The sequence below is a fragment of the Mustela nigripes genome, chromosome 14, assembly GCF_022355385.1.
Source record: "Mustela nigripes isolate SB6536 chromosome 14, MUSNIG.SB6536, whole genome shotgun sequence".
NCBI classification, from domain to species: domain Eukaryota; kingdom Metazoa; phylum Chordata; class Mammalia; order Carnivora; family Mustelidae; genus Mustela; species Mustela nigripes.
This window is the reverse complement of record NC_081570.1, coordinates 21,870,432-21,877,332: the sequence shown is the minus strand read 5'-3', so window position 1 is coordinate 21,877,332 and position 6,901 is coordinate 21,870,432.

Here is a 6,901-nt window from a genome sequence, read left to right as displayed (position 1 = left end):
GCTGCACAAAGGAACCACTCGCTATCCGAGGCCTTGGCTGATGTCTTAACTACACACCTTCCACACCGCACACTGCACCTTGTGTTTCCTTCCCTAACCCCGTAGGCACCTTAGGAGCTGTGGTCTACTTTAAGCACATGAGGAAGGGTTAACCAAATTCAGGATCGGCTGTGAAATGGCAGGTCTGGGTTGCAAACCCAAGTGTGTCTGATGCCAGAATCCGCGTGTCTGGACCCAATCCACCCACCAGAGCTTCTCGTCTTCATCCTTCCCCTCCTCCTCCTCCCACATCTGCACTGCCAGACCAGCTTCCTTTTTTTTTTTTTTTTATATTTTATTTATTTATTTGACAGAGAGAGATCACAAGTAGGCAGAGAGGCAGGCAGAGAGAGAGGAGGAAGCAGGCTCCCTGCTGAGCAGAGAGCCCGATGCGGGACTCAATCCCAGGACCTGAGCTGAAGGCAGCGGCTTAACCCACTGAGCCACCCAGGCGCCCCCAGACCAACTTCCTATAGCTTCTCCATCCACTGGGCCTTCTCAGCCCCACAGGATACCTGCTGGCCCTTCCCTCTCTTCAACCTCTGGGAGGCCATCCACCTGTCGGGTCAGGATGGGCTCCTCCTGAAACCATCCCTGTCCTGGGGCTCACACTGGCCTACAGTACTGGACTGTCCCTGCTTTGGCTTCCCTCCTGCTTGGCCATATTAGCTGATGCTTTCAAGGGGCACCATGGCTCTGGGAGAAGAGGACAAACCTGGATTCCTGCCCCAGTTCCGTATCTTCCAAGCTCTGCAATCACTATCAGTTCATTTCGTTGTTGACCCTCAGTCTCTTGGGATAGTTGCACCCTCAAGCCTACCAGTATCAAGTGGGAAGAAAATCAACATGGTCAGCTTGCTAAAAACCGTAAGCTGCCTGGGTCCAGGTGGGGTGGGAGGGGGTATGAAGAAGCAGATGAGAGCAGGTTCCTTACCATCCACACCCCCTTGGTGCCTGGTAATTTTCCCAAATAGTTTTTTTTTTTAATTTTATTTATTTATTTGACAGGCAGAGATCACAAGTAGACAGAGAGACAGGCAGAGAGGAGGAAGCAGGCTCCCCACTGAGCAGAGAGCCTGACATGGGGCTCGACCCCAGAACCCTAGGACAACGACCCAAGCCGAAGGCAGACTCCAACCCACTGAGCCAGCCAGGTACCCCCAAACATTTTCATACCTCCCCCTTACAGGCCCAGAGTGGGACCAAACTTTCTGTCCCCCGTGGCTCAGTGGGACCATGTGACAAGTTCTGGCCAATGAGTGCATGAGCAGAAGGAATGCGTGTCACTTCCTTCTTGAACATTTAGAGCCTGGTACAAACCCAGCAGAGCTATCATCACCTCTGACATCATAGCTACTCAGTCACCCTGGGTCTGTGGGTGGCCTGACGAGCAGAGCTTTCCCCATCCAACCCACAACTGACCTGTAGGCTTAATAAGCAATATTAATAGCTTATTAATTAAGCAGTTAGTTAATTGCTTAATTAAGCAATTAGCAAAAGGGGGGCATTTAAGGCACTGTGACTTGGGGCTGTTTGTTACACAGTAGAGCCTTGCCTGGGCTGACTGATATAGCACTCTGCATGGACAAGATCTCAAACCAGGTGTCTTCCATGATTGGCCGTTGAATTAAGCACAATGCATGAGCTTGCCCTCTGATGCTGAGCCAATAGGGCAGGGATGGGGCAGCAGTGACTGGAGGCCTTGGTCTAGCCTTTGAGAGGAAGGGGCAGGAGCACGCAAGTCCCCAGCCCTGGTCGGCAGACCATCAAAGTCTGGGTGAAGACAGCTCTAAGTGACACAAGGAACATGGTCTGGGCAAGTCAAACCACAGAGGCCATAATCCAGGTAAGAATGGTCACCCAGTTCAGGGGTTCAGACCATCTGCCCACAGAACAGTCAGAAGGCAACGTGATTTGGGCCCCTGGTTCTGGCCACTGAAGCCCACACAAGTTTGTTTTCCCCACTCCATATCCCCTTCTTGGAAATCAGGCTCAGGGAACTCTGCCAGTCCACGAGTTCAGAACAAGGGTTCTGGAATCGGTCACCTTGGCCTGATACTGCCTAGCTGTGTGACTCTAGATGAGTTCCTTTGCCTCTCTGAGCTACTTTGGCCTCTGGGAGGATTCCAGGAGGTGGTAGTAAGAGAACTCTGAGGAGGATCGGCACAGGTAAGGACTCAATGAGAGGGAGTCCAATGCCAACCCTGGGCTCGGGGAGGCCAGGACTAAGCATGTGACTGTCCAACTTCTTAAAGTTATTTTGTTTTCTTGTTTACATATTACCAAGGTTTAACATGGGAAAAAGTACAGAGAATAATAAGCGAAAAGAAAGACACCTGCTCAAGCGCAGAGACGGGACCACGGCCCAGGCCATGGTTTAAGGCCCAGTTCTGACACGGTTGTCTTCCTGCATCTCTCAGGGAAAATCCTCTGCACCTCACTCTCCTGGGACACGAGGATCCATTGGGTCATCACGGATGGTGGGCATGTCTGGAGGCAAAACAAGGTGAAGGCAAAGAGAAATGGGTCTGGCTCGTGGCGGGAACGCACAGACTCCAGCTTTTAAAAAACTGCCACCGGTCACTGAACTTACTCTGAATGATGAGCAGGAGGGCACCCATCAGGGCATGACATGGCATGGGGGTGGGGAGCGAGGGAAGGACACCACGCGTGGGAAATTTTATACCCAGAAATCCAGTGGGTGGGAGGCACAGCCATCAACAGCCAGCTGTCTCTCTGGAGGTCACCAGGGTAACACGGGAATATATTCTCTGGGCTCCAGGGGAAAAACTAGACCAAAAGGGGCTGATGGGGCCAGGGTTCCACCTACCACATGGAAGAACTTTCTGAAGTCCTCTGTAGCTTCTCTGACTGCCAAGATCCCTGGCCTGGCGGGATCAGGCCCGACTTTCTCCCCAAGCCAGCCCTTAACCCTGCAGCCAGGGGCAGCTCCCTCGCTTCCCTTCCCAGGCCTTCGACCCTGGTGTTCACTCACGGATCCCTTCTCTTCTTGTTCCCACAGTAGTCTGCTCCCACCTGTTCCCTGGAACCCGCTCAGAGGCCCTACTCTCCAAGCCCACCCCCCAGTCGCTGGAAGAGCTCCATAAATGTTTGTTGTTATTTTTTAATTATTTTTTTTATTTGAGTGTAGCTGGCATGCAATGTTACATTAATTTCAGGTGTACAACATAGTGATTGGACGTGAAACGTTATGCTGGGCTCACCACGGGTGTAGCTAAGCATCCGTCCCCATTCATTACTATTAGAAGGTCACACTGTATTTCACCCTGTGTCTTTTATCCCGGTGACTTACTCCTTCCAGAACTGGAAGTCTGTATCTCTCTCTCCCCTTTACCCATTTTGCCCATCCCCCAACTCCCTTCCTCTCTGACACCATCCGTTTGTTCTCTGTATTTCCAGGTACTGCTGTTACTATTTTTAACTGGTTAGTCCTAGGCTCACACAGAAGCTCTGCCACTTCCCGGCTGCACATTCTTGGATAAGTAACCCAACCCCCTGAAATGCTGCCTCCCTCCGGGGGGCTGTGAGGGAGGAGTGACAGTGAGACGTGTCTCGCTCAGGACTGGGTCCAGGTGTGGAGCACCGGGACCTGCCAGCCCCCTGGGGTCTGGGGAGCCAGGAGGCGGTGAGGCATTCATTTGCAAGAGGGATGTTTGGTTATTTCAGAAAGGACACAGAGGAAGGCAAAATAAATCACAGCCCTCCCACATAACTGTGTAAGCATTATTGATTTGAGGTGGGAGGCATAGTGTTGCAGGTGTATTGATGGATGGGGTCAGGCCAAGGCTTTCAGGGCACTGTGAGCTGCACAAGAACCAGCTCTGTCCCTGCCCTCCTGGCACATGGGTTATGGGAATAAAGACAACCCACAAACGGGTGCCTGGGTGGCTCAGTCTGCTAAGTGTCTGCCTTTGACTCAGGTCATGATCCTGGGATCATGCTCCTGGGATCAAGCCCCTTGTGGGGCTCCCTGCCTCTGCCTGTTCCTCCCCCACTCATGCTTGCTCTCTCTCAAATAAATAAATAGTTTTTTTTAAAGGCACTGACAAGGCTTCAACAAGAACAGCTCAGCTGCAGGTTGGGGTGGGAGCAAAGTGGCGTGTGTCTAGGAGTGACAGTGGCACCCAAAGGAAAAGACAGCATTCAGCCTGATGTGCCCCTATTCCCAAGAAGGGTGCCGGTGCTGAGATTAGCATTGCAGGCAGAGGAGAAAGGAAGTGAAGAAAATGAACAGATTTTCCTGCCCACGTGGAGCTTCCATTCTGCGTTGTCTATATAAATGTGACTCCGCACACTTCCCAAGTGAATTTCCTCATTCCAGAAGATGTGTTCCTTGAGGTCAAGGAACCTCTGCTCCGCTGGGAGACAGCTCTATGCTTGGCACTCAGCAAGTGTGCTTGTTTCATAAAGTGTTTTAGCTCACATTTGCCTGGAACCTCACACTCCAGGAACATTCAGATTATAAATATCAGGGATGATGTAGGACTTTCTGAGGCCCAGAGAGGGCAAGCCACTTTCCCAAAGTCACACAGCAAGGTACTGGCCCATCCATGACTGAAACAGGGGAGTGCTGACTCGGCTCGGGATGGGGGATGCTCTTCCCGTCCTATTCACATCCACCAGGCACGTCCAAGGCTGCCGAACAGTGATTTTATTAGAGCGTAAAAACAACTTATTTTCCCCTAAAAATAACTGAAAAATAAATGACCGAAGAAGATACCCAAATGTTTATAAATGTGCTAAAACCGTGTTCTCAGCACATCAAGGGCAGAGGCATAAGCGGGGGAAGAAGCCTCCAGCCCGCTAGGCAGCCACGGACTCTGCATGTGAGACGGAGCCAGCTCCGCAGGTGCCCCTGAAACCTAGCGGGAAATCCGGAGCTGAACCCCCAGAAAGTGAGCTTCAGATGCTTTCACTATTCCAGCTGCACGCCCACGAGAGTAGAACTTACATTGCCTTGTAAACATACTAAACTTACATCTTTCACAGGAAATCACAAACAACCTTTATTCTAAGGGAAAAAAAAACTGGCTTCTTCTCAGGTAACATCGGACGGGTTAAGACCTGACCTAGGAGAAAAAGCATATAATTTATTGCAATTCTACGGCATCTGACACAGATTGACACTTTTAATTCATGGTTTAAACCCACACGCAAACAAAGTGGAGCGGATGTTATTCCTCCCAAAACCCAGCTCTTCACCTGCCCCACAATTCTCTGCTGATGTCCAAGCCCATCTGCTTAGCTGGGCCTGTTTGACTCACTGGATGGCAGAACAGACCCACTCTCTCCCTCGTGCCATCCGTCAGCCTGGTATGACCGTGACTGTGTCAGCAGCTCCCTGCTCGCTCTGCTCCGAATCCCGCTCAGCTCTGAATCCTGGCATCTCCTGCATTCTGAGGAGGGAGGGAGCTGCCCAGGAGCCTCCTCTTCCAGCAGGGGGCAGGTGCAGCTTTGGCTCTGGGGGCATCAGGAGAGAGGGAGGGCACTGCGCCCCTCACAGCTGGCCCAGCCCATCTTCCCCCCACCTTGGACGAGATGGAGCCAAGGTTCCACGGACGGGATGCAGGCTTGAGTCTGCAGATGTGAGCTCATATGCCACCTCTATTCACAGTCTTCCCGGGTCTTGCTGACCCTAGGTTTTCTTGTCTGTAGAATGGGAATAATACTACTTAATTTGCAGAACAGGTGTGAGGACAAAATAAGCTGATTGATGCTAAAAAACTTGCTTGGTCCTTTGAGCCTAGGAGCTGCATAATAAATGTTGCTCTCTCTTCCTCCCCTGTCTATGGCAGGAGGAATTGTGCTCCACCCCAGAGACATCTGTGCGTTAATCCCTGGCACCAAGAGCATGTCATTGTATGGCAAAGGGGACTTGGCAGATGTGGTTAAGGTTATGGACCTTGAGATGAGAGATAATGTCAGTCTGATTAGAGTGGGTGGGCCCAATCAATTCCCATGAACTTGAAAGTAAAAGAAAGAAGCAGAAACACCAGATGGAAGAGGAAGGAGAGGTTCAAGGCACAAGCAAGAACTGATGCACCACAGACATATTTGGAGATGGAAGAAGGGGTGCAGGAGTCGAGGGAGTGGGCCCCAAGAAATGGGGACCTCGGTCCAACAGTCACAAAGAGCCAAGTTCAGCCAACCACCCACTGAGCCAGGAAACAGACCCTCCCCAGGAGTCTCTAGAAAGGAATGCCATTCTGCCATTTCCTTATTATCATGCTATGAGGACTTTACCTGACCTACCACCTACGGGTGTCTATGGTAGCCAAGTGTGTGGCTATGAGATGCTAACTTTGTGGTGATTTGTTAAGGCAACAATAGAAAATTAATCCGCCTACCCCCCCACCCTGATCCCAAACTCTCAATGTCAACTATACCCCAGGCCCAGGAGGTGTGCACTGTTCCCCAGACCTGTCCTGTCTTCAATGCCTCTGCCCAGGCCTCAGTGCTTCTCTTCAACTCAGAGAACTCCTATTCACCCTTCAAAACCTATCATGCCATTCACCCATTCTCCACAGTATTCCAGGTGTTGGGCCAGAGTCAGGCCCAAGGGACCAATGCCTGGAAGGATTTGACACTTACCTTCCAGTGTTCTTAAGACCAAATTTCTCAAGCACCCCAGTCCTGCTTGGTCTGGTCTCACGTGTGGCCCGCCTGATGGGTCTAGGCCTGCTTCACCCAAGTAGGTGAATTTACTCGGGGCTTGAACAGCAACAGGTCACTGGCCAGCAAACCTGAGCCACCTTCTCCAACAGAAGCTTCAGCAGAAATAAGGGAGATACTTTTTGCTCTCCATCCACCTGACTCCTGGATCTTTCCTTCAGCTGGTTCC